General features: G+C 41.2%; 1 long non-coding RNA gene across 1 annotated transcript in view; it reads right to left on the minus strand.

The window, feature by feature from the left end:
* Nucleotides 1-5,614: 5,614 nt before the first annotated feature.
* The window catches only part of LOC129624347 (uncharacterized), a 205,321-nt gene continuing 183,708 nt past the window's right edge, over nt 5,615-27,227 (minus strand). Inside the window, exon 4 of the long non-coding RNA XR_008700897.1 lies at nt 5,615-5,836. This is a non-coding gene — a long non-coding RNA (uncharacterized LOC129624347). The remainder of the gene's footprint in view (nt 5,837-27,227) is intronic.

Raw genomic sequence — 27,227 nt, forward strand, 5'->3', positions numbered from 1 at the left:
TTAACCAGGGGTCAGGTCTATTTTAAGCACTTTCCAGCTAGAAGCTCATTTAATTCTCACACCAGCACTATGAGGAAAGATCTATCATTATTTCCATTTTACAGGTGATATAACTGAAGAAGAAAGAAGTGATATACTAGGCCCATGGTCACAGCTAATAAGCGACAGTGCTGGAATTCTGGCTTAGGAAGACCTTCTCTCTCAACATATGCTTCCCACTTCCTCTAACTTTCAGTTCAGTCGCTCAGTCGTGTCCGACTCTTTGTGACCCCATGAATCGCAGCACGCCAGGCCTCCCTGTCCATCACCAACTCCCGGAGTTCACTCAGACTCACGTCCATCGAGTCAGTGATGCCATCCAGCCATCTCATCCTCTGTCGTCCCCTTCTCCTCCTGCCCCCAATCCCTCCCAGCATCAGAGTCTTTTCCAATGAGTCAACTCTTCGCATGAGGTGGCCAAAGTACTAGAGTTTCAGCTTTGGCATCATTCCCTCCAAAGAAACCCAGGGCTGATCTCCTTCAGAATGGACTGTGACTTTAAAAGTAAACAACAATTCTTGTACATCCTTACCTTCATTGTTTCCCTCCTTTTCTTCAGAATATTTTCATTCCTTTTAGCAATATGATTCTTTGCACATCGTCAAAATGAAAAGCCTGGTCCAAACTTGTCTGATCAAGAATCACATTTCCATATTTCTTAATTTACAGCTATCCAAACACTTAACACTATAGTACATTGGGCTCTCTTTTTTTTATTTACATGAAATTTCTCCTTCTGATTGTCCTTAAGAGAGCAAACAAAGGCTCAGAGTCACACTATTAATTATGACAGCAAAACTTTCAATAGAATTTAACTCAAAACACACATTCTCTAAATTGGATTCGCTAAAAAGAGCAACACATTATAAAAAACTGTGTTATTGTATCTTCAAGAATCTATAGGCAAAAGGAGGCAAAGAAATAGCATTCACCAGGCACTTGCTAGTAATCATGGAAATAAAATTAAGATGATGACATTACTTTTCTTGTTAAACTGAATTACAATTCCCACTCATTCCTGGTGCAATAAAATTGGTGATTTCCACACCCTGAAAATTAATACAAAAGTTCTGGAAGACAATTTGGCAACCTGTGTGTGTTCACTGACTCCAAATTTTCAGTTTAGGAATTAACCCTACAAAATTAGAACTATCCATAATGATTTACGATGTACAAGGATGTTCGTTCCAGCAACCTAGAAATGGACAACCTAAAACAAAGAAGCTAAATATAGGGGATTAAATTATGGCTATACACTTCAAAAATAATATTTAGCAGCCATTTTAAAGTCATGTTTTTCAAGGAATATTTAATAATGTGAGAAAATATATATTGAAAATAAAAGTAAAAAGATAACACATTCATTTTTAAATATTAGTTAAATGTCATATGAAGTATCATTCTGTAGTGTGACTACATGCAACTTGTACTACATACACAAGGAGTGCATACAGAGAAAGAATTTCAATTTTGTAAAAATTATATGTATCTATGGCCATAAAAATACTCATGCAGAGAAAAACACGGCAAACTGTTAACAACCATTGCATATGAATGATGGCATGTTTATTTAAACTTTAGTTATACACCCCTTTCTGTGTTCTTCAATTGTATATAATGAGCATGTATTTTAATAAGAAATTCCAATTTCCTTTAAATTTTCCTCTGAACAAGAGGAAGTAAACCTGGCCTTGGATCACCTGAGTTTAGAGGAGACAGCTGGTATTTTCAAAGAGAAATTGACTCAATAACTCAGCCATAAATAAAAATGAAATGTTGCCATTTGAAACAATATACATGAACATATAGAGTATTATTCTTCATGAAATAAGTCAGACAGAGAAAGACAAACATTCATTATTACACTTAAATCTGGAATCTAGAAAATAAAGGACTGTGTATACCAAATACAGACTCAGATATAGGAAACAAACTCGTGGTTACCAGAGGGGAAAGGAAATGAGGGAGGAAGGGGGAATGGGATAAAGAAGACCAAGCTGCTCTGTGTAAAGTTAATAAGCTACAAGTAATATTGTATAGCACAGGAAAGCACAGATTGCTTTTACAATAAGTATAAATGGAGTATAAATATACTTTTACAATAAGTATAAAGTATAAATACTTTACAAAAAGTATAAAAGGTATTGAGACATGTTGTATAACTAAAATTAATATGTATTTAAATCAACCAACCTTCAATAAAAAGAAATACAAAATGATATAAAAGGAAAAATAAAGGAAATAATTACCAAATAAAAAAGATAGGAAAGATATGGGGAAATGTCAAGCTGACCCTGCAGAGTAAAAGAGGGCCCTGCTCCTCACACGCTGCCACAACCTCCCATGCAGGTGGGCTGGCTCCTCCCCATGGCACCAGGAACCTCAAACTCAGGTTTTAGGAAGGCTCTGATGTGCACTTTGGACCCTTCCTGAACCAAGCATAGGGCTCCAAGTCAACACTTCAACAGATTGTCCTTGAAGAAGAAATTTCTTTTACCAAGTGGAACCCAAGGTATGATATAAAATAGTTTAAATGTGGCTTTCTAATAAATGGATTTCTATTGACGAATCCTGTGCCCAGATGAGATGTCTTCCTACCTCTTCAGTAGAAAACCTTAAATAAATTGACTGATGCTCTGTAGGAAAACGTGGAATGTCCACAACTTTAGCGACAGGAGAGAGAGTCTTGCCAAATTCAAGTACTGTGATGACATCACAGGATTGGAATTTTAAATTTCTGTCCAAGAGTTTGACACTTCTTTTCCCTCAGCCATAAACAATATGTGGTACCATTGTAGGCAACTGATGACATCTTGGTAAGTGACCTCCTCTGATAAGGTATCATTAACCCATTCAAGGCATTTGGACATGAAGGATGAAAGAGCACTGGTGAGTTGTCAAAGGTCACAAAACAGATGGAGAGGAAGGCTCTTTGAACCTCGCCTGGACTGTGCCTTTTCTGTATTACTCGGAAGCCCTCAACACATGCTGCTCCCACTAATACATCATCCGATGAGTATTTGCTGTATCTTCAGCCTGGTGCTGGAAATGTTTACTTCTAATCCTCACAGTAACCCTCCTTTGCAGCAAGTGAATTTTACTTACAAATGAGAAGGTTGAGGTACAAGGAGAATAAGTAACTGGCCTCATCTTACTCTGCTAATAGATGCGAAGGGGAGACCATGCTCGGCAAATCTCAACATTTCCAGACCTTTCCCAGGAAGCTTGTTATTGCAGATCTTACATAAGAAAAGCACACACCTATTATTCTGTAGGCTGTAGAGTCAATGCCCAGTTATGCTTACGGCCCATTTAAGCTCATTTAACAAGCTTCTCTATAACTTGCTTACATAGAATCCTATTCTAACCCCACTCTGGGGCATAGGATGTTGTAGTTGTCCTACACTGGACTAAGGCACACTCCATGAATCACCGCATACATATGATGAGACCTGCACTACAGTTAAGCCTGAGGTCATCAGATGTGCTTCTTATAATTAACTGACATCCTTGTTCATTTATTTAGTTTTATAAAGTGATCTTCTTTTATACTATCTGAAACAGACCAAGCCTATACTCAAAGGCAACCCTCAGTCCCCCCAAAAAATACAATGTGAGACAGAATGTAATTTAAAATTTCCTAGTGGCCCCATTAAAAATCCTAAAAAAAAAAGGTGAAATTATTTTAATGTTTTATTTAACCAAATATATCCTAAATATCATTAAAACAATGATCAAAATAAACCATTAATGAATTATTTTACTTTATTTTCACTTTGCCATTGAAAGCCAGTATATATTTCAGACTCATGGCAGGCCAATTCAGACTCTCCCCATCCCAACGCCCAGTAGCTACATATATGCCTGGTGTCTACTGAACTGGACAATGCAGCTCTAGAGCAGAGAAGGCAATGGCACCCCACTCCAGTACTCTTGCCTGGAAAATCCCATGGATGGAAGAGCCTGGTGGGCTGCAGTCCAGGGGGTCGCGAAGAGTCGGACACGACTGAGCAACTTCACTTTCACTTTTCACTTTCATGCATCGGAGAGGGAAATGGCAACCCACTCCAGTGTTCTTGCCTGGAGAATCCCAGGGACGGGGGAGCCTGGTGGGCTGCCGTCTATGGGGTAGCACAGAGATGGACACGACTGAAGCGACTTAGCAGCAGCAGCAGCAGCAGCTCTAGAGAGATCTTGTCAGATTAATTCATTTTACACAATTGCCACAGAACAGGTAGGTGTTGAGGAAACTGCATCAGTTCTGAGTTGAGGTGCTAGTCCAGTATTTGCCTAATTGGACTTTACTCAAATAATGCCATATCTTGGAGAAGCAGCTACTACAAATATCTTTTTGTTTTGTTCTGTTTCTTGTGGTAAGAACACTTAACACAAAATCTACCCATGTGCCACTGCAGTTTTCTCTTAATTGGCTTGCCCCCTCCAATCCATTCTCTACGTGGCACCAGAATATCTTTCAGTTCTTTGAATGCACCTTGCTTCTTCTCATCAAGAGTCTTTGCTCCTTCTAGAATTCTCTCCCTACACCCACCCTGTCTCTTTACCTGGTTGAGTCCTATTAATGCTCAGCTCTTCATTCAATCCTTCCTTCCTCTGAGAATTCTTCCCTGACCACTTCCCCAACTATAAGTCTTCTAAAATATTCCCAGCAGCACCACATGCTTCTCATTGAAAGAGCTCATTATCCCTAGCGTGTGATCACTGTCTGTTTTCCCAGGTAGAACGTAAGCTCCATAGGAGCAGAGACTGGGTCTGCTTTGTCCCAGCACAGCATCTTCTATCTATGGGATCAGAGGAGTTTCAGAAGTGTGTGCTGAATGGATGCCGATCAAGATATCTCAGATGAGATCTGCGTATATTCACCACACTATTCTAAGTAAGCAAACAGAGGAATGCCTGTGAATAATTGTTGGTAAATTGACCATTTCAAATTTTATGTGTCAAAGAAGGAAATATTTGGAACAGATTTCAATTTCAAGTCTCATCACTGCTCTTAAACAAGGCTTTCAGTGTGCCCTACTGGCTGTGAGGCGTTCCTCCTTTTACAAATTTTCAAGTGAAAAACAGAAAAAGATGGTTCATTCAGAGCCTAGAACAGAGAAATTGATATGCCAGGGAAGATAGTAGGATTCCAACTCTGAATCCCCTTCAGGGAGGCTCATCATTATATTAAACTTTGAAGAAATTTACTTATTCTCTATGCTAAAGTGAGAAAGTATCATTTTCTATATTTTATTCTTTTGCTAGTTGGAATCTTTAGCAAAAAATGTTACCTTTCTCCATGGTGCATCCATTAAAAATGACTGCACTCAGCAGTCCATTTTAGGTACTCGAGACTGGTCACTTCGGTTTATCCCTCTGCCCTGAAACCGTTCTAATTAATGGTTTGTTGTTTTCTCTGGAAAGCAAACACTTTATTCCAAGGAGAGTGGCAAATCCCTGAGATAAACTGTATGATAATCAAGCACCTGAATGTAGTTTTTTCTAGGAATTGAAATTATTTCCTGAGAAATTCACTGTGCCTGTTTCACCAGGAGAAATTCTCTTGCCAACTTTTTATTTTACAGATGCTCTTATGTTCACACACTCTTTTGTTCCACAATAGTGGGCAGTTTCGAGGATTGGTACACCCCAGCCTACTAACAGCAGAAAAACGACTTACTCATTTTCAACTATAGCATCGTGTGGGCAAAAAGTTGTCCTGATCCCAATAGAGGCTGAGAACTTGACCTCTTCTCTTCCTCTGTCCTCCTCTTTAATTCTGCTCCTGTGAACTCTGCTGGAAAAGCAAAGCAAAAGTGACACCCCACTGTCAGCCCAAGGACACATCACCTTTTATGAAGCCGAGCTTAACTGGGATCTAAGAACTTCAGTTCTGTAGTAGGTTTCACACAATGTCCGTCTGTTCCCAGGAAAGCTAACCTGAGGTCAGGGAGCTTGATAGCAGAGGAAACTATCAATCTGGTTAAACAACTTTTTGTAAATCATTTATACCCTGAATTTTTAGGGCTTTTATCCCAGCATCCCAAGTTCCTTGGCATTATTTCCAATGCAGTGTTTGTATGGAAAAGGCTCTAGCTGAGACCAAGTTACTCTCTCTATGAATTCCTTTTTATTCTGATCATTTTCTTTCATGCATCCTAAGATCTACCGTCAGATCTTAACATCTCTGATGATGTTCGTGTGCACAGTATTCTTCTGCCTCAAATCTACAGCAGTCCAGGTATTAATACTGAGCCTCATATTTGCGTCCTGGGAACATTGGTGGGACATTCCTTGTTATTATACCTGCATGTGTGACTTATATTGGTGCTGTAACAAATCATCACAGATTCAATTACTTAGAATAACACATTTATCATCTCATAGCTTGAGAGGGCAGAAGTCTGAAATGTGTCTTATTGGGCTGACCAGGCATCAACAGGGTTGGTTTCTTCTGGAGAATTCATTACTTTACCTTTTTCAGCTTCTAGTGACAGCTTCTCAAGGGCCATCTGGGCTTGTGGTCCCTTTGTCCACCATCAAAACACGTCCCTTGAACCTCTGATCATATCATCCTGTCAGCTTCCTCTCTGCTACTGGTCAAACCTCCATCTGCCTCCTTCTGCATGATCATCACAATTATGCTTATAATTACATTTAGGGCCCACTTGGATAATCCAGAATAATCCCTCCATCTCAACTTAATCCCATTTGCAAAATCTCTTTTGCCTTAGGAGACAACACATTCACAGACTCTGGGGATTAGGACATAGACATCTTGAGACCACTATTCAACCTACCATGAGACCTATACCCTTAATACTTTTAATATTGCCTTTTTGTCAATTCACATAAACCAGCAACAGACCTGGTGTTCAAACCCCCAGCCAATATAAACCAGGTTGACTTTGTGCTTTATCAGCTCCTTAGTGGTAAGAGTCTCCATCCTAGGCTCAAAGTACAGGCTTTTTCTAATGATGAAACAGCAGACTCATCCTCCCCAGCCAAACCCCATAAGGGGTATATGAAATATACCCCATAATACACACAGGTAGTCTTCACCTGTCCCGCAGAACCCAGCATCGTGCCGAACAAGAGCTCCTGGATTCAGAAATCAAATCCCTTTTAAATGACAAGAACAAAATATCTCAGAATACAAACAGCCATGAGTTCACATAAGGCAGCCGTTAGGTAATGGTAAAATATATTGTTTGGGCTCTGCTGCCTAGAAAAGAGGGGGGAAATGAGCTTTTAAGCTGCTGTCTTCCACTGAGTAATTTTTTTGAAGGACCAGATGACTGATGAAAAGAACAAGAGGATAGATTCAGTACACATTCTCCAGGTCATTTCACAAACATGAACATTTTTTCTATTTATAATCCTTAAATGTCATCTAGTTCACTGTCTACTTCTGGGATTCTTCATACTACCACCAAACACACACTTGAACACATGTATACCTGTGGCGGATTCATTTTGATATTTGGCAAAACTAATACAATTATGTAAAGTTTAAAAATAAAATAAAATTTAAAAAAAAAAACTTTCCAAATATCCAAAGTAGCTGATTTCACTTCTTAACAATCTTCTCAGGAAAGAGTTTCTAAACATGAATTTAGGTACTTTTCCAGCATTTCCAAATGCAGTGCAGCAACTCCCTCTCCCATCCTGGAGGAGCTATTTTCATCCTGTTGTGCAATTTAACACATGGTAATACAAAACAGTTAACAGAAACTGATTTCCACATTCTGGAGGGAGCAAACTTTGAAAGTGAAGGCAACTTATTTTTAACTTCTATGTGAAATGACTTTCAGAAGAAAGACTTAAGAGTTTTTCAAATGACCAAGAGTTTTCAGGACCATTTCTGATTATGCCTTATTTCAAGATGTCAGAGGATGGCTAAAATAAAAATGAAAAAGAATTCATTTACGGGGATTTATATTTTGTGAAATCCACTGGGAGGCTGTCTCCCTACCCCTCCTCCACTATAACTTTTGTATCATTAGTGGAAACATTATTTTAAACCAATCTATTGCCCATTTCCTGAGGCACTGCTCTGGGCATCTTCCTGCAGTTTTATTGCATTGATGACCGTCATTATTCTTTCTTTATGGGATTTGAGCCAAAAATGAGCACTTGTGACCATATTCACATCTGAGTTAATGTGACTTAATTTTCCAAGTTGGCTTCATAAGGCAAAGTAGTAAGTGCTTTATTAAAATCTAGATAATAAAATTAGCCCATTTATCTACTAACTGGTGCTTCCATTACATGATTAAATACATTTGTTATGTGAAACTCCTATAAGTTATACCACAGTAAAGCCAAATAACCATAAATATTTGGGATTTCCTCTTTTTTTCCATGCTAAGCAGAATTTTAAGGTTAGCGCTTGGCATGCAGCCAAAAACATCAATATAAACTGCTATTTAACCTCTCTTGAAGTCACATTTATATCAAAGGGCTCTGTGTAGAAAGCTAAGAGATTAGAAACATTATTTTAAAATGTATCCTTGAGAAGAAAAAGTGTTTAAATGCCATTGGGCTAAATGAAGTTGCCTCCAAAATTATAATTTTACTTTGGTGGGGTGGGAGGGTATGGAGAGAGCAATGGCAGAAAGACTGTATCAGTTTCATTTATTTTCACTTCTAGAACTCTGATCTCACACAAGCTGAGCAGCCTGATTTGCAAGCCTAGGAAACAGTCACAGGATGAAATATACCAGAAGAAACCAGGTTTATTAATCATCAATCCTGCAGAAATACCTGTTAATAGGAAGAGTTCTTAGTGTTCAAATTTACTTCATTACTCATCTGGAAAACCTCACAAGAGCTCAGTCCCAGAGACAAATCAAAAGGATTTAAGGGATACTTTTCAGCCATAAAAAGGAATAAAGTTTTGTCATTTGAGATAACATGGATGGGTATTATGCTAAGTGAGATGGGTCACAGAAAGACAATTACCATATGATTCCACTCATATGTGGAATCTAAAAATAAACGAACAAACAGAAACAGGCTCATAGATCCATAGAACAAACTGATGGTTGCCAGAAGGGAGGGTGTGGTTGGAGGGTAACAAAATAGGTGAGGGGGATTGAGAGGTACAGGCTTCCATTGTAAAATAGACAAGTCATGGTATATAATTTACAGCAGAGAGAATATTGTCAATAATATAGTAATAACTTTGTGTATGACAAATGGTAACTAGACTTACTGGCGTAACTGCTTTGAAATGTACATAAATATCAAATCACTATATATCCACCTGAAAATAATATGATATTACTGGTCAATTATATTTCAATTTTTTTTCAAAAAGGACTTAAGTCTGAATTTATTTAGAGGAATATTTCAATGAATAGTTGACTCCAAACCTACTTCTCACACCCCTCCCCACCCTCAACCAGAATCCTTTTGTTCTCTCTAATCACCCAGAATCTTTGGAGACTGACCCAGCCTCAAATAGATTTGCTAAGAAATGGGGAAGGTGTCTTAGATCAGGGCTATATTCAACAGTGAAGGAATAAGTAGTAATTTTTCAAGGAATTTTCTAATCTAAATTCTGAGTGCACACAAACCAAGCAAATAAGTTTTTGCCCATTCCTTAGTGGAAGTCATTTTGTACACTTGGGTGGTGTGAGTCTTCCATTCTGGAAAAGATCAAAGCCTGGTCTCCCAGCTCACCTTTCACTCCACTCTAGAGACCAAGATATTATGAAAATAACCCTCTGATTCCCAGAGAAGGCATTTTCTATCTCTCTTATGAAGTACCAGCCAAAGACTTCGCATATTTTTGGAAACAGTGACAAATTGTTTCAGGGGAGCTATGTGTCTTTAGCAGGAGGGGATGATTTATTTTTCTTTCTTTCTTAACTAGAACAATTAATTGGTAACATATAAACTCTCAGCAGTCAGTGAAAAATGGCCTAAACCCTGAATAGAGTGTGAGGGGAAAGAAAAAAGGAAAAAGAAAGTATTCTTTCCAGTTTAATTGCAAGAGTTGATGTCTGAGGAATTCCTGTCCTTCTTTTGTTTCTGTGGATTGCTGATTTTAAGGCTTAAACACCTGAGAAGTTTGCCTTGTTAGAACAAAACCAAATTAAAATCAAAAGGCTTATTTCTTGTTCTTAAAAATTAGGAAATAGAAGTCCTCCCTTCTTTTCATGAGTTTTGTTTTTTTTAATCAACCTGTAATTATGAATTTCCTCTGACCCTTTTGAGATGTATGTAAACCTTTCTTTTTTAAAGTATTTTGCCATTTTACAGTCCAAGAATGTCTTTCTCAAGGACCTAGGAGCCATTGAATTGCTTCGATTCTCCCAGTCTCTGGGAAGTTAGAAGCCTGACTTTGGCAGGAGCCTTGGTCCAAGTTGCAAAACTACTTCCTGTCATAAAGCTATGAGCAGTTTATTTTCCCTTTGTGTAAAGTCAATTGGCTAGCCCAGATGGTTAATCCACTTACCAGGTAAATTTAGTGACAATTTACTGTTAAGTCAGTATGAGTGACAAATGCGCTGTTAAGTCCTCTGACTTGAGGACTAGTTGTTGTTTATCTGAGAACATTGTAGGGAATGTTCTTGGCTATATAAGGCAGTGGGATTTCTTTCTGTTTTTGCAATTTCTTAGCAATTGCCTGTCGTGAGCATCACATACCGGTTTAATGATTATTTAAGAACAAAACACTTTCTCTGTTTCTACTGACTGTGAAGAGGTTTTCTGTGTTGGGAGATTTTTGTTTTCAATTATTTTTTCCCAACATGTTAATGGTTTTATCCTCAGATCCTAATTGAAACTTGCCAGGCTTGGAAGCCTGGAATATGAACTAAAAATCTCAAGGAAAAACACATTTCTTTAAAAAATTTTCCCATGAGTCCTGTTGCTTGTTAACCTTGAGACGTTCTCTCCTATTGGTCACACACAGTTGATAAGAACTGCAAAAATAAAACCTACGTGATGATGTTTCTTTTAGTTTGGGGAGTAGCAGAGTTCCATCCTTTTGAGGGTTGAGAAAGACATAGGTGTGTTTTTTAATTCCTCTGGCTTTAATACAATTCAAAGACATTTGGCACATTCTCTACGATTCAGTTCAGTTCAGTTCAGTCACTCAGTCGTGTCCAACTCTTTGCAACCCCATGAACTGCAGCACACCAGGCTTCCCTGTCCATTACCAACTCCCGGAGCTTACTCAGACTCATGTCCATCAAGTTGGTGATGCCATCCAACCATCTCAACCTCTGTCATCCCCTTCTCTTCCTGTCTTCAATTTTTCCCAGGAACAGAGTCTTTTCAAATGAGTCAGTTCTTCGCATCGGGTGGCCAAAGTATTGGAGTTTCAGCTTCAGCATCAGTCCTTCCAATAAACATTCAGGAATGATTTCCTTTAGGATTGACTGGTTGGATCTCCTTGCAGTCCAAGGGACTCTCAAGAGTCTTCTCCAACGCCACATTTCAAAAGCATCAATTCTTCAGCACTCAGCTTTCTTTATAGTCCAACTCTCACATCCATACATCCAGCTGGAAAACCATAGCTTTGACTAGATGGACCTTTGTTGACAAAGTAACGTCTCTGCTTTTTAATATACTATTTATGTTGGTCATAGCTTTTCTTCCAAGGAGCAAGCGTCTTTTAATTTCATAGCTGCAATCACCATCTGCAGTGATTTTGGAGCCCCCCAAAATAAAGTCTCTCACTGTTTCCATTTTTTTCCCACCTATTTGCCATGACGTGATGGGACCAGATGCCATGATCTTAGTTTTCTGAATGTTGAGTTTTAAGCCAACTTCTCCCCTCTCTTCTTTCACTTTCATCAAGAGGCTCTTTAGTTCTTCTTCACTTTCTGCCATAAGGGTGGTGTCATCTGCATATCTGAGGTTATTGATATTTCTCTTTGCAATCCTGATTCCAGCTTGTGCTTCATCGAGCCTGGCATTTTGCATGATGTACTCTGCATATAAGTTAAATAAGCAGGGTGACAATATATAGCCTTGACATACTTTATGAATATTCACTAATAAAAACCATTGTGTGGGTTAGTCACTCAGTTGTGTCTGACTCTTTGTAACTCCACGGACTGTAGCCCACCAGGCTCCTCTGTCCATAGAATTCTCCAGGCAAGAATACTAGAGTGGGTAGCCATTCTCTTCTCCAGGGGATTTTTCCAACCCAGGGACTGAACTCAGGTCTCCCACATTGCAGGCAGATTCTTTACTGTCTGAGCCACCAGCGAAGACTATAATTCAAACATTCTGGTTTTCTTTGCAACTATAAACCAAATTTTCCCAGGACTCACCAATCTGTGAAACAAATGAGACCATATTTTAAAAATGAAGTTTAATGGCTTGTAACTCTCATGTGCTCACACAGTACATTAGTCCCCTGAAAGATTCACCTAACATCCCTGCCCCAGGAAAGAAAAAAAGTCAGTTGCTAGTACAGCAGAACAACATGGAACAGGATCTCAAATGTGAGGCAAAGGCATCATTCTCAGAACTGGAATTGGAAGTCAGAAGAACTGAAAATAATACAAAGTTTTGTTGCTGGGGGTGGGGGGTGGGTGGCAGGGAATGGATGGATCTTTATTCTTGCTTTTTTCTGAGAAAAAGTGAAATTGTTAGTTGCTCAGTCATGTCCAACTCTTTGTGACCCCGTGGACTGTAGCCTGCCACTCTACACTGTCCTTGGAATTCTCCAGGCAAGAAGACTGGAGCGGGCTGCCGTTCCCTTCTCCAGGGGATCTTCTCGAATCTTCCCACAACTACTGTTCTTCTCATGATGCATTTGTAATACTCCATTATATTCAGTGTTCTAATTCTAACAAAGTGGTTTTCCTTTGCTCCCTCAACATTTATTTTACCTTTTTCTTGATCAGAAAGCCTCTGACAAAGTGTATTATTAATTTTTATTGTCACTTTCATTAGAAGAACCCCTTCTTTTCTTGAGTCTAGTAGTCACATCTTCTGGGCTCCAATGTGACCAAGCTCAAATCATTCTGTACATATCTAAGAATGAACTTTCCAAGATGCAAATATGACTATATCATTCCCCTGCTTTGCATAGTTTAATAATTCCCCATAGGCTTCAGACTGAACTTCAGATCCATAGCTTAACCCCTGCCCCAAACCCTCCGAGATCCACCCCACTCATCTCTCATCTCCTTTCCTCCCAGACCCCACTCTCAAGATTCCAACAATGACAAGAGACTTCAGATTCCAGGAAGGCAGGAGTTTTGTGCCATAAACATGTTACGCTCTCAGCCTGGAATGTCCTTTCCCACATTATATCTAGCTAACCCAGCTCAACACATATCTTTTCTGGAAATGTTCCATGAGAACATTCCGGGTTAGAATTAGGGATCCTTCTTCTCTATCCTCGTAATACCCTGGGTGTGGCATTGGTGTATCCTTTGTAAGTCTGTGCTTTTACTTCTCTCTTACCCATTTGTCTAAGTTCTATTCATAAAAAAAGAAGTATGTCATATTTATTTGGAGAGTTTCCTGCACCAACTATAAAGTAGATACTCCATAAATACTGATAATAGATTACCCATCAATCAACAGCTAGTATGAATCACTATAAAAGCAAGCCACAGCCCACACCATCTGTGAAGCCACCCATTAATTTCATAAGCTCTCCTTTATTTTCCGAAGACCCAACTTTTAATTAAGAGTTGGAAATACCCAAGCACATCCTCAAAGTTATCAGTTGTCACAACCAGGACACAAAGCTTCTTGCTCAAGTTCTGTGGGCATCATTTATTCACTTGTAAACTAAGAGAGGGCAGCAGTTACAGCAGCTTGATGAAGTTCAAGGGTACTGATTGCAGCTCAGACACTCAGCCCAGAAGGACAGCCAACTCCATGAGTCACCACGTTTGAGCCACATACCACAGCAACTCCTCTTCCAGGGCCGGAACCAAAGAGTTTTCAAACTTCAATGACAGGTGGCTTTCGCTAATTGTTCAAATTACCGTAATACACTGTTTACTTGTGCTATCACAATTTCTTCTTTTTTTTGTCTTCTGGACAATATTTTTGCCTTTATCTCTCTCCCCATATAAACAGAATATCCTTCCTCTTTCCACCAGAGTCCTGATTCTCACTTTGTTTCTTTTCAGCTCCTTTCATAGATAATGCCTTGTATTTTATCTCGAAATATTCTATCCTCTCTAAAAAGCTAAATTCCTCAAGATTTCTGTCTTTTTAAGAGGAAAAAAAAAAACAGGGGATGCTCACAACACATGTAATTGGCATCAGCAGCTCAATGGACATGAGTTTGAGCAAGCTCCAGGAGCTGGTGAAGGACAGGGAAGCCTGGCATGCTGCAGTCCATGGGGTCGCAAAGAGTCGGACACGACTGAGTGACTGAACAGCAAATTGGTGAGTATTTCCGGTAGAAGGACAAATACTGTGCATTAGAATAATTAGCTCAGGGATCAAATTTCCTGAAAAGCAAAATTAGGTCACTTGGGAAAATCTCCCCGAAACTTGCTATGAACTCTACTGGCCCTTTGGATCCTGGGCTCCTGCAGATCCGAATTCTCTTGTCTTTTCTGCAGCCACCACAGTCCCAAGCCTCCTGGGGATTATAGAATGATCTACCCTGAACTTTCGGAACTCTTTGCTGTCACACACTATGCCAGACTCTATGTGTCCCTCTTGATTAATCTCCAAGGACTTCTGACTCAGGCTTTAAGTCATTAGCTTGAATTAAAGGAAAATGTATTCTATGATTGCTAAGCTTTCAGGGACTATTATATTTTTCATAAACCATGTAATAAATTCATGAGATTTTTTTATTGTCCTGCCCCAGTTTGCCCAGCAGACAGAATGCAAAATTTGCCCTTAATCCTGATAAAAACAGATATCAATTGCAAATACAATTTATGTCACCCTTCCTTTTAGAAGAAAAATAGGCTTTTACTTTTATAATGATGGTATCAAATACCAGTTCAAATGATATCAGACATCAGTTTTCAGTTACTATATGACATTGAATTTTGTGACAGATAATTTTAATACATTGGCATTTGTAATATTTGAGCAAATATATATGTGCTCAAATGAAGATTCATCAGCACTTCACATCCAGACAGCTCTTCAGTCTTTAGTTTTGGAATTGGAGGCTTTCCCGAATAAGTGATCTTTGTCTCATCTGTAATTCAGAGTTTCCATCCCAGGAAAGGTGTTCTAAATTCATGATCAGGTCCCAAAGACATGCACATCCTGAGAAGCAAGGCAACCTCGAGGGGGGATGGCAGCCCCAGAGGATAGTGTTGGGCAGTCCGTAGCTGAACCACATCCACACAACAGCCCACTATCCCGGGGCTGGATCTCCATGGGGCTGGGAATAAGCCGTCTCCCTCAGTTCTCTGCTGCACTCTGCCCCAGCATTGCCGAATAGGCTCCCAGGAGATCAGACCGAAGACAAATGCCTAAAAACTACATGTGTAACTCAGCACATAAATCCAAAATAACACCACACCAATGCTGGAGAAGACTCTTGAGAGTCCCTTGGACAAAAAGGAGACCAAACCATTCAGTCTTAAAGGAAACCAACCCTGAATATTCATTGGAAGAACTGATGCTAAAGCTGAAACCCCAATACTTTGGCCACCTGATGCAAAGAGCCAACTCATTGGAAAAGACCCTGATGCTGGGAAAGTTTGAGGGCAAGAGAAGGGGGCGACAGAGGATGAGATGGTTAGATGGCATTGCTGACTGAATGGACATGAGTTTGAGCAAACTCCGGGAGACAGTGAAGGAGAGGGAAGCCTGGCGTGTTGCCATTCATGGGGTCACAAAGAGTCAGACACGACTTAGCGACTAAACAACAACAAATGTTCACTCAAAGAATCCAACCAAGAGCCATAATATAAATGATTCTGTTTAAGAGATTCTTCTCTAGATTATAAACTTCTCCTTGAGGCCAAAGATGTTGCCCCTTTCTCACTCTCTGTCTACAGCTTCATGCAGAGAGGAGGAGTTCAGGAAATACTTGTTCTCTCAAATAACCTGGCCACCTAAGTCTAAGTCCTGCAAGACGTGCCACCTCACCAATGCCCTCCACGTCTCAGCACTGTCTCTGCCTCTCCAGGCACACCAGAGCCTTTCTGCTCTTTTCCACACCTGCATAGGTGTCTGCAGATTTCCTTCCACTGTGGATTATGTCATTGCTGGCTCATCCAAGTGGCTCAATTGACTTGGGACTTTCAACTGTCGAGTGCAGACAGAGGAGGTCACCTCTCCTCTGTCCTCTGGACTTGTTTCCTGAAAGTCTAGCCAAGGGTGGGGATTTAGCAATCCCTGAGCATGCTCCCATCCCTGACAGAACATTCTGCACTCTCCTGCTCCCAGAAACTTTGGTGTGCCCTGGCCACTGGCCAACCTTTGGCAAAGCATTAAAAAAAAAAAAATGGTATAATCAACAAAGTCCTCAGAACTGTGTAGGAAGCCTGAGAAAACAAGCAACACTCATCAAGAGCCTACTATGTGCCAGGATGTTAAAAGAATTCCTTGTCCTGGGTAGGAGCAAAATAATAATAATAACCTGAATTCGTTACGGTTTTCAGCTGTAAAGCATTGGACACAAAAGGCTACTTAAGAGAAAATTAAGTTGTCCTAAAGTAATCCTTGGGACTTCCCAGGTGGCACTAGTGGTAAGGAACTCATCTGCCAATGCAGGAGAAGTAAGAAATGTGGGTTCAATTCCTGGGTTGGGAAGATCCCCTGGAGGAAGGCATGACAACCTATTCCAGCATTCTTGCCTGGAGAATCCCATGGACAGAGGAGACTGGTGGGCTACAGTCCATGGAATCTTAAAGAGCAGGACATGACTGAGCATGCACACGCGCACGCAAAGTGAGCCTTGAGACTTCCCTGGGGGTCCAGTGGCTAAGACTGTCCTCTCAATACAGGGAGGCTGGGTTCCATCCCTGGTTGGGGAACTAGGTCCCACGTGCCACAACTAAGTGTTCACAAGCTGCAGCCAAAGAGTCCCCATGCCGCAACCAAGACCCAGTGCAGCCAAATAAACAAGTGGGCTTATTTTCTAGAGTGGTTTCATTCAGATACAGGCTTTGGCAAACAGTGGCCTTTGCTGGGTTCTACCCAAGGTCAGGCACTGATGCTGATTCTATTGCAGTGTTTCCAGGGGACAGGAATGCCAGAGCCATAAACTTGCTGCAAAGCATTAAGAGTTTCTCAGAACAGGGACTTCCCAGGTGATTCAGTGGTTTAGACTCAGTGCTTCCAAACCAGAGGGTGCCAGTTTGATCCCTGGTCAGGGAATTAAGATCCCACATGCCAACTGGCATGGCCAAAAGTAATAAATATAAAGAAATGCTTAATAATTTAAAATATACATTTTAAAAAAGTGGAGTGGGTTGCCATTTCCTTCTCCAGAAGATCTTCCCGAACCAGGGATTGAACCCAGGTCCCCCACATGGTAAGCACTGTAGGCAGACACTTTACTGTCTGAGCCACCAGGGAAGATCCCAATAATTTAAAATATAAATTTAAAAAAAGAGTTTCTCAGGACTCAGAAATGTGGAATGTTGACAACACAGGGGAGCCGGGGAGCCACGGCAGGACCTAGAAAGCCCTGCCCCTCCTCACCTCTTGTTCCAATTTCAGCATCCAAACCTCTCTTCCCCACACTCATAGTCCATCCTCTTAACTGGTGAAGAGACACACAGAAGGATGCCCCCCCACACACACACACTTATAAACAAATGAGTTCAAGGGGTGGGAAAAAAGTCTCATCTTCCAACAGACCCTCTGGAAACAGAAGACCACACAGTAGCCCCTTGCCCTGCCCTCTCCCACCCTCCCTCATGATCAGAAAAATGATCCCCCTTCATCCCTAACAGGAGAACCCACCAGAGCTGATTCATTCATGAGGGTGGACCTGAGGGTGATTGTTTTGTTCAGTTTTCACTTGGGAAATGATATTCACTTTTCTGATATTCATCTGCTCAGTTGGGACTTCTGAAAACACTGGAAAGCAAAGCTTTCAAGTGCCATTTAGACAACAACTGTGTCATTGCTCGACTCAGAACAGCAAAGTTGAGAGCTATGGCTCTAGACACAGAGCCTGTTTTCAGAAGCCCCTAACAAAGCAACTGCGAAAAGTACCAGACACACCCTAATGACCTCACTGATACTCACAGGGAAAAAACAGATCTTCAAGTGAAGCCAGATGCAATTTTATATCCAGAGTGTCACTGTCCACTGTTCCCAGCAAATGGGAGAAGCAAGTTCCCACCAGGACCCTGCAGTCTGAGTGCTGGAGGCACAGAGTGTGGAGATGAAGCTCTTTACTGGGTTTAAAAAGAAAAGACAGAAGAAGATTTAAAAAGCTGCAAAAACTCACAGAAAACTCGGTTTAGTAAACTCTGGATGGGGCCAGTGGGACCGGAGCTCAAGCTACTGAATAAATACACCAAATACACCAAATACAGCAAACCAAATAGGCCAGTTGATGCAAATTAGAAACTGAGGAACATTCCAGAAATCCTTAAGACAGCTGAGACTGGAATGTGCCTCAAAATATTCAAAAGAGTATATGTATTTTTCCTAAAAAACTTTGCTATGTTACCCTCAAATAAAAGCTCTTATTTACATCTTACTTTCTAAATATACCAAACACTACTTTTTTGGCCAAATGAATTGTTAATTACAATTCAGCTAGCAAAAAAAAAAAAAAAAAGTCAGGGATCAGAAAACTACTGAAAAGGGCCAGGCAGTAAATATTTTCGGCTTTGTGGGCCATACAGCCTCCTTTTCCACATGTCAATTCTATTGTTACAGCAGAGAAGCAGCTGTAGATGTATGTAAACAGCAAGGCTGTGTTCCGATAAAATTTTGTTTACAAAAATAGATAACAGACTGAATTTGGCCTGTGGACCATTCTTTGTGGACCCTGACTTTCACAAATAAAATAATTCAGATCCGGCAAAGTAAGAGAAAACAAGTATAGTACTTCGTATATTTAAAATTTCCTAATATGCAGATCTGTCAAAATATCTTCACCCCTTATTACAAAACACATTTTTTATAGCTTCCAACCTTGCAGAGCTTTTAAGTCTCTTTATTTCAGGTCCATAGTGCCCACTTTCTCTGAGTTCCACTTTTCAAGCATGACAAAATCTTGGTGAGCAATTCACCAGCATCATTGAGAAGCTAAGTGAAGGCTGGATGGATGGTAAGAGATTCTGTTACAAATACAAATGGTAGAATCAAGAATGTCCATGCTTTCCATTACTTCAAATGTCTCACTGGAAGAATTTTTGTTTCCATTCCCCGAACTTCAGGGTCTGTGAATTTAAGTGCTAGGGGAGATGCTTCCACCAAGAAAGACAGTCAAGGTCCAATTAAACTCTCAGCTCTATCTGCCACCCAGGAACTTTGTGGTCCCCAAGCCAACAGGCCAGCAGAGAAGGAAAGGACTGCCCATCCTATCATGGGCAATAGATAGTGATCATCAGAAGGAGAGAGAATCGCTTTTATACAACAACGGCAGATATTTGATCACCCACATGATCCATCATGGGCTTTCCTGGTGGCTCAGCAGTAAAGAATCCACTTGCTGAATGCAGGAGACGTGGGTTCGATCCCTGGTCCGGAAAGATCCCCTGGAGGAGGGCATGGCAACCTACTCCAGTTAAAAAATCCCATGGACAAAGGAGCCTGGCATGCTACAGTCCATGGGGTCACAAAGAGTCAGACATGACTTTGTGACTGAACTACAAAAACAACCAATACTTTAGGTAAACAAACCTCCAATATTCCCTGTAGAAGGAAATGGCAACCTATTCGAATATTCTTGCCTGGAGATTTCCATGGACAGAGGAGCTTGGTGGGCTACAGTCCACGGGGTTGCAAAAGCGTCAGACTTGACTTAGTGAGTAAACAACTAAACAACAAGATCCATCTCAGTGTATCAATACTCACTTGTCCAGTGTTGGCAGTGAATAGACAATAAAGTACAGCAGGCATGGCCTGAGATAGGAATGGTGGCCAGGGGCTCAGACTGCTCAGGGATAAAGGACTGTGTCACCCTCCAGGTAAGCCACCCAGACCAGAAGAGGTCCCAGCCAAGGGTGAGGGGAATGTGTAGGAGAAAAGGAGATGGAGAGTACCACTGTGATCAGCAGCCACCTGTAGAAGCAGAGACCAGGTTCTTCTGACCGTTCTCCTCCTTCTAAGTTTTCCCAGGAAAAGAAACCTATCAGAATCATCGGGAGTTGTCCTCATATGGAGTGGACTTATTATACAAAGCAAGTGCATATAAATAGCACAAGGAGTAGGCTTTGGTGGATGCTGTGATGTACCAACCAGTTCCCCACTACAGAACCAGTGGCCACTCTGCCAGCTACCAAAGCACTGAGAGCTGATGGCTCATAGTTGAGACCCACCTGGAGAATTGCTGTCATCTCAAGGTCTTACCCAAGATCACATGTCCTCTCTGGGGCAGTCCACATCCAGTGGCTGGTTGATGCAGCGGTTCATAAGTCTGCCACACTGGCTCAGTTAAGGACATCTGTGGATGCCATGTCAACTCCAGAGTTCCCTCCATGGGACAACCAGAGGCCTTTATTACAATTTCACTGCAGCTCAACTTCTCCTCTTGCCTGGTCCTGTCCCTGTTCATCCCCAGTTGACACAGTTCCTGGGAGCACTGACCACTAAACTTCTCACACAAACATTTCCGGTTCGAGTCCTCTTCTCAGAGAACCCACCATAACTCAGCAAGTACATGTGAGGGTTCATTGGGCACTCTGCTTTTACATGAAATGAAGAGGTAATAACAATTCTTCATAGCATAGTTGTAAGAAGTCAATGAGCTAAACTGGTGAAAAATAGTGAAAGTGTTAGTCACTCAGTCATGTCTGACTCTTTGCAACCCCATGGACTGTAGCCTACCAGGATCCTCTGGCCATGGAATTCTCCAGGCAAGAGTACTGGAATAGGTTGCCATTCTTTTCTCTAGGGGATCTTCCTGATCCAAGGATGGAACTCAGGTCTCTTGAACTGCAGGTGGATTTTTTACCATCTGAGCCACCAGGGAAGCCAAACTAGTTGAAAGAGCTATGCAAACTATAAGGTGCAAAAAAAAAATTTAACATAGCTTTTGGATAATTATCAGTACATAGTACTGTGATTACTTTTCTGTCTCAGGATGTATTGGATTGACCCAAAAATTTCATTTGGGTTTCTGTAAGCTGTTACAGGAAAACCCAGATGAACTTTTGGGCCAACCCAGTATTCATCAAAGAGAAGTTAGCAGTCTTGCCATGCTTGTCTGCAACAAACGAATGTTTTAAATCATAGTAGTGAATACGCTATGGCCTATGTTCTGAACTTGGTCTCTAGAACCAGGCAGACCTTTATCTCTTTTACTGTATTTGATTGAATTGAAGACATGAGTAATTGTAGGCTATGACATAATACTTTTTATCTGTTAAACATTTTCTAAAGATTCATAAAAGAGCCAACTTAAATTTCATGAGCCATAGATTTTTATCATCAGTCTCCTCTGTGTGCATATATTAAAAGGAAAATATATGTGAATGAAATCAGTTGAGGTATTTTTGAAATTTGTTCCCACATAGGATCTGACTCTTCAGAGTCACTTTAGACTCAGAGTCAGAGTTGTCCATGCTTTTTCACACCATATTGTCCAGTATCCACCAGTCCATCAAGAGCATACACAGTGCAGTGTGTCATAAGAAAATTTACAGAGGACTAACTAAAGCCAACGGTGCTGGCTTTACAGTGCTGCAGAGCTGCCCTACTTTTAACTCCAACTTTGGGAAAGACACTAAGCAAATCTGATGCACTTCCTCTCTCACTGTTCCCACAGCCATTCAGTCCGTGAGAGCTAAAATCCCACACTGCTTGCTGCTTCTGGGCTGCTCTTCCAAATATTTGGCACACATTCTGCAAGTTTTCGTCCTGGCATTCTTGATGTTGATGACCAAACAGACATTGACATCTATCAAGACTGCTCGCTGGCTACAGTGACTGTAAGACTCTATCAGTCTTAAGATGTGGCAGAATATCATAGAAAATAAAATGTGGGGGGAAAAGTTGCTTCAGAATCAATGTGATGGAGTAATCCCCTCTAAAGCTGTTTCCTTACATAATAGTATATATAATATATATAAATATATATATATAATATATCTAATGGTACCTGCCTCACCTTGCTGTGGTAAAAATATTTCAGATAGTTCAGAGGGAGTGATCTGGTACCCAGTGAATAGTTAATAATATTTGCTATTATGATTATTAGCTAACCTCAGCTAAAAGATGCTTTTTCATTTGCATTATGTATTCCCGAACTCAGGATCAGCAGCTGAAAAATGTCACCCAGTGACTGATTTTATCTTACCAACCTGAACAGGAAGCATATTAGTTCTTGAAATCCCCTTTCTCTAATTTGGTTTTCTATGGTATCCCTAGTATAGGTCTCCTCTCCTACTAGGCTTAAAATTCATGAAAGAGACTGAGTCTAGAAGACCAATATTTAAAAAAAAAAAAAAAAAAGGACACAGAGCACACAGAGTGCCCATCAGAGCTCTCTCATTAGCTAGTATTCATTGATCCATGAGACTGTACTTTCAAGGCTTTCATTAGTACTATTACTATTTTTTAAGATTTATTATTATTATCATTACTGTTGGCTGTGGTGGGTCTTTGTTGCTGCATGTGGGCTTTCTCTAGTTGCTGCAAGTGGGGGATACTCTTCCCTGGGGTAAGGGCTTTTCACTGCAGTGGCTTCTCTTGTTGCAGAGCACAGGCTCTAGGTTGGGGGCTCAGTAGTCATGGCACACGAGCTTAGCTGCTCCAAGGCATGTGGGATCTTCCCAGAGCAGGGATAAAACCAGGGTCCCTTGCATTGCAAGGTGGATTCCTAACCCTGGACCACCAGGCAAGCCCCAGAATATTAACTGAGTGAAATTCAAAATAAGAATATACCTTAGCTTTTCCGATCTCTGAATTTAAATTTCTGTATAAAATAATTGTTTCACATAAAAGTTTTATACCAAAGACAAGTCTGCAAGGAACATTCAAATCAACATATTATATGGTCCAATTACTCCTTTAAAAAACAGAGTTACCAAGTATGTACGGATTCCAAGGAAGAGGGGAAAAAAACATGTTTGCAACTGCTGTTTCAACTCTCTGGCTGCCTCTGTGACCACTGATATTTACAGAAGCCAGAAAATGGCAGGTTTTATTCTCTTTGATTATCATACTGTTCAGAAGCCTCTTTGCTTCCTAGACTTCCTAGCCTTCCTTTTAAGAACTGCAAACATCCCAGGAACCATTTTCAAACACCTTAATTTTACCAATAATCAAGTATTCAGACTGGAAAAGACAAACTCTGAGAAACATGCTTCAAGTAAGGACATGCCATTTTTCCCAGACCTAGGACAAAGTATATACAAATCCAAATTTCATGTTTCACAAACAGGATTTTGTAACTGACTGGTACTCTTGCCTGGAAAATCCCATGGACAGAGGAACCTGGTGGGCTGCAGTCCATGGGGTCGCTAAGAGTCGGACACAACTGAGCAACTTCACTTTTCACTTTCATGCATTGGAGAAGGAAATGGCAACCCACTCCAGTGTTCTCGCCTGGAGAATCCCAGGGACGGGGGAGCCTGGTGGGCTGCCGTCTATGGGGTAGCACAGAGTTGGACACGACTGAAGCGACTTAGCAGCAGCAGAAGTACACTAAACACTGAATGGAATATCAGATTCATTTGCCATATATAGGATTTCATCTGTTGTCAATCACTTGTAGTTTCACATTACAATTATACATATGCTGAGATTACAAAACGATGACAGATTTCATGAAACATGCACGAAAATAGGAACATATGTGCAAGAGTATGAATGTATAGAAAGTGGTTTATATACAAACCCTATTTTTGCTTATTACCAAAAATGGCATGAAAAATGTAGTCAGAGTTGCCTTCCTCTCCCTAATCCAGTCACTTATATGTAGTGGTAGAAAAAAAAAAATCGTCCAATTCCTGAGCTATCAGAAAACCATCTCTTCCCATTGCTGCCTCACAGTGCTTGTGAAATAAGCATCCATTCTACTTCTCTGTGGTTTCCTAGGTAGACGCCACCTGTGATGCAGGAGACATAGGAGAGGCATGTTTGACCCCCGGGTCGGGAAGATCCCCTGGAGTAGGAAATGGCAACCCTTTCCAGTATTCTTGCCTGGGAAATCCCACCAACAGAGGAGCCTGGAGGGCTACAGTCCATGGAGTTGCAAAAGAGTCAGACACGACTGACCACACATGCAAGCTCTATTTCTACACGCAATTAGGAAGGCAGAAAGCCAGAGGTTGGAACATGTTGGAAATTGTTAGGTTAATACTTGAGATTTCCAAATTGGTAATGTTAGAGACTCAGTGGACACCCCAGGCGGTGCCCAACTGGTACTGGAAATAGCCTCACAAGTCAGTGGGACTGATCTCACCATTCACTACATGCAAGAATGGCTTTGCCTGGATACCTTACACGTGCCATGTAGGGGGCTGACTGCTTGAGCAGGATTGAGCTCAAAGAGCCAGTTCTGCAAACAGCCCACCCAAGGAGCTGGCAGCACCAGTGATGGATTGCACGGAATTGATCTGAAGGCTGGTCTTTAAATATCCGGAAAGGGAAAAGGAAACTGAATTACCAGCTAGCCTGAAAGAAAAAAAAATAGAACCCTGCCAATGATGATATTACTCACAGAAAAACTCGTCAGCCAGGAGGGTGACCCCACAGAGATCCAATCCCAAAATTCCGTGAGAACACAACCCTAATCTGAGAGGGATAAGGGTCACCCTAAGGGCAGATGCTGCCACTGAAGCCAGATGGGGATTCGCCTGCTAGATGGAAATCAGGGAAACTCAAACAGAACTTTGCTGGCATTTGAAATTACTTCCATTAAACAGAGCCCATTTCTCTCACTGACCCTGACTTAATACAGGTCTGATCTATTCATTTAGACTCAGGAGAAAAAACTTGCATTTGAGTAAGTTTAGCAAGAGAGAGAACCTATGAGAAAAAGGAACTATCATATCATGATTCTCTAAAAAATGACAGAAAATGATAATAATAGGAGAATTTAAACCACTTTGTCAGATTTCTTAAGCCATAATGGGTATCAGGCTGTCCCCATGAGTTATTATGTTAAAGCGTCTTACTTATGTAATAACAAAAAGTGTGAAAGTGTAAGTCGCTCAGTTGTGTCTGACTCTTTGTGACCCCATGGACTGTAGGCTGCCAGGCTCCTCTGTCCATGGAATTCTCCAGGCCAGAATACTGGAGTGGTAGCCATTCCCTTGTCCAGGGGATCTTCCCAACCCAGGGATGGAACCCAGGTCTCCTGCATTGCAGGAGGATTCTTCACTGTCTGAGCCACCAGGGAAGACTATGTAATATCAAATGTAATCCCCATTTCAGGTGCTTCCTTTTAAGACAAGCCTTACTTTTTGCCCTGTCAAACTTTTAAAGCAACACCTTCTCCACCCTAGTTAGGGAAGTTTTATCCACACTCCAGTCTGCGCTTTCCCGCCCGTCTCTGTCTGCGTGAAGAGCAAATGATAGGGTATTCTTTCTCTCGGTTTCTCTGCTAGAAAGAACACCCTATTATTGCTTTGTTCAGTTCATTGCATTGTTCCTGGCATCAGTGTGATGGGCTGTGATCTGTAGGAAGTGACAGTTCAGATCCCAGGACAAGACAAAGGGCCACAATTCCTGGTGCCCGCATCCCCCTGATGGTCCTTGCTTTGAACATCCTGTATCTGAACAACGGTTGGAAATGGATTAGAAAGAAATGCGGCAGGAAGCTCCACCGTGGTCATTCTGGGGAGACAGTAAAGTCCCCCAAGCAGGTTAAGGGAGGAGCTTAACAAGTTTAAGGCTCCAGGCAAAGTATCCAGATGCTACAAATAAACAAAAAGAGAGTGAGGACCCTGATCTGCCCTGGAGAGCTTGGAAAGGCATCTGAGGGTCACTGGGGGAAAATACATGGAAAAAAAAATAGCTAAAGAACACCCCTCAGAAAACATAAGTACTTTTTCCAAAGAAGAGGACTAAATAAGTCCTAAGGGCCCGAGGACTGGGCAAAAACAACCAGAAGTGAAGAAGAGAGGCTGGCCATGATACAGTTGGGAAGAGGCGGTTGGTGACAAATGGAGAGAGGGTCCCTGCTCTGTCGACAGGGATGACCTCTACTCAGCCCCACCAACAGTGTTAGGGAAACTTCTGTTGTTGTTGTTGTTGTTGTTGTTTCCAGATAATTAAGTTATGTATGAGAGTGTGTGCGTGTGTGTGTGTGTGTATACAATGAACCCAGACGATATTCAATAACTGCACAAGCCAGACAAAACAACGTGTGTGCCCTGATCCTACCCATCAGTCTCCAGCTTGTAATCTTAAGAGTTTCATTCTTTGGAACTACCTAAAAATAAAACATATGCACACAAAAGACAGATAAAAAAGGAAAGAACAAAGACCCACAAACAATTGGTATTACAGTTAAGTATGTCACCTGTTTCCCCAGGCCAGAGAATCTTGGACATATTTATCAATGAGAGGCTTGCTAGCTGTCATATCAGATAAGACTTGGAATTTCAGTGACTTAATACAATGAAATGACATAAAAAAAAAAAAAAAACACACACACACACACACAATTACTTCTTGCTCACCCACAGCTCACTCTGGTATTCTGGGGAGAGGTGGGAGAGGTGATTGGGGCAGGGTGGATGCAGGGTGCTCTCCAGCAGACTTCTTCAGCACTTACGTCTGCTGTCTTCAGCGGGCGTTGCCCTAGTTTGGTCTGGGGAGAGAGGCTGTGAAGCGTTCTCCATTCCCCCAGCCACAAAGGGAAGGGGGATAGCCCATGAACGGAGGTTCTCACAGGCCACTCAGCGAAGTGGCACACATCACTTCCACCTCCATTCCATTGGCCAGAACTCAATGTTATGGTCACATCTAAATGCAAGGGAGACTGAAAATTATTGGCTCTGTCTAAAAAAAGGAGGGGGCGGGGGGGGGTGCGGTGGTGGGGAAACCGACTAGAAAAACATTTACCTGACACTGCATGCTCATGCCTCTTTGCAACACCATGGAGTGCTGCCCGCCAGGCTCCTCTGTTCATGGGATTA

Source organism: Bubalus kerabau, chromosome 12 (assembly GCF_029407905.1).
Source record: "Bubalus kerabau isolate K-KA32 ecotype Philippines breed swamp buffalo chromosome 12, PCC_UOA_SB_1v2, whole genome shotgun sequence".
Classification (NCBI taxonomy): Eukaryota; Metazoa; Chordata; class Mammalia; order Artiodactyla; family Bovidae; genus Bubalus; species Bubalus kerabau.